The following is a 1,951-nucleotide window of genomic DNA, read 5'->3' as shown; positions in this document are numbered from 1 at the left end:
CCCTCAAAACCCCGTGGGTCTGTGCCTACTTATCTTTATGATGCTCCTCTTGTGTTCTAGTTGTGTTAAAGTTCCCTCTAAGCAGCTCTCCTGGGCTGGATTCTGCGGAGTCCTTCTGGTACGTGTCACTCCGTCGCCATCTTCCCGGAAGTCCCCCCCACTATCCTTATTTCTAAAGAGTATTCTGGTTGACCGTCTTCCAAAACAGATGTGTTTGTTCTTCTGGAAGTCCATGGTATATTTAATATTCTTTGCCAACACCATATTTGAGATGAATCAAGTCTTCTCTGGTCTTCTTCATTCATTGTCCACTTTCATATGCATATAAGGTGAGTGAAAATGCCATGGGTTTATTAGACACATACTCATCCACAATATGACATATTTACTCCTTAACATTTGGTGTTAGTCCGGATACACTAGAGAAACAAATCCATAGAAACTCAAATGTGTATAAATAGAGAGTTTTATATAAAGAGTAATTGTACATTAAGAAACCATCTCAACTCAGTCCAGTCCAAGCCCATAGTCCGATTTAGCCCATATGTCTGATACCAACCTATCAAGTCCTCTTCAGACTCACGAAGCACATACAATGACGCCAAATGCAGGACGATCACAAGCCGTGGGTAGAAAGTCTTTGGATCCAGTGGCGTAAGCATCTCAACACTGGCAGGGGTCTCTATGTGGCTTCTCTGGCTCTACAGGTCTGGTTGCATCAGGGTAGGACTGGCTTCTCCAGCTCAGGGCGTTAGTGTAGTTCCATGTGTCTTGTCAGCTGCAAGGTCTCCCAAGGAGTCAGCAGAGTGAGAGAGAGAGAAGTGTCTCCCACCTCCAAGGAGGAAAAACAAGCGTTCCCAGAATTCTCAGGAGACGGCCATGCCCACACAGAGACCTCATTGGTTACATCTTGATTGACAGACCAGATTCCACCCCTTCACTCATAATCCTCTCAAATTGACACCAGATTATGTAACAACCATACATTTTAAAGATGTCTTTTGCAGAAGAGTAGCTCCATGCAATCTGTCACTTGATTGCTTTATACTGTTTTTATGAACATGAAATCCATGACAATTTAAGCCCTTTCTCTGTTTATCATAATGTTACTTATTGGTCTAGTTGTGAGGATATTTGTTTTTTTTTTATGTTCAGATGTAATCCATACTGAAAACTAGTTTTTGATCTTCATCAGTAAATGCTTCCAATCCTCTTGATAGGAAGGGAGATTGTGTCATTCGCATATTGAAGATTGTTAATGAGCCTTTCTGCACTCCTGATGCCATGCTCTTTTTCATATAGTCTGGCTTCTTGACTTATTTGCTCAGCATATAGATTGAATGGTATAGTGAAAGGATACAACCCTTACACACATTTTTTTATGATTTCAAATCATGCAGTATTCCCTTGTTCTATTCAAATGGCTGCCTCTTGGTCCATATACAGGTTCTGCAAGAACACAATGAAGTGTCCTGGAATTCCCTTTCTTTGCAATTTTATTCATAGCTTTAATCCATACAGCTTTGTATAGTCAATAAAACATATTTCTTGTATTCTCTGCTCCCATCCAGGAATCATTAATATCAACAATAATATAGCTTGTTCCACATCCTCCTCTGAATCTTCTTTCATGTATGGCGGGTCTCTGTTGATGTACTGCTGCAACAGTGTTTTGATTTTCTTGAGCAAAATATTACTTGTGTGATATGAATAATATTGTTCAATAATCTCTGTATTCAGTTGGAATACCTGTTATTGGGATGGATACAAATATGGATCTTGTCTAATAGGTTGGCAGGTAGTAGCCTTACACATTTCTTAGTACAGACTAGTAAGTGCTACCATAGTACATTATTTTGTTGAAATATTTCTATGGCATTTTGCCAATTCCTGGGGCTTTGAGTTTTACCAGTGCTTTAATTAAATTTTTACTTTTTAAAAAAGTTAAATA

This window comes from Echinops telfairi, unplaced genomic scaffold, assembly GCF_000313985.2.
Source record: "Echinops telfairi isolate 266 unplaced genomic scaffold, ASM31398v2 ScPeMD7_14;HRSCAF=57, whole genome shotgun sequence".
Classification (NCBI taxonomy): domain Eukaryota; kingdom Metazoa; phylum Chordata; class Mammalia; order Afrosoricida; family Tenrecidae; genus Echinops; species Echinops telfairi.
The sequence above is the reverse complement of the archived record's forward strand: the minus strand, read 5'-3'. Positions refer to the sequence as shown.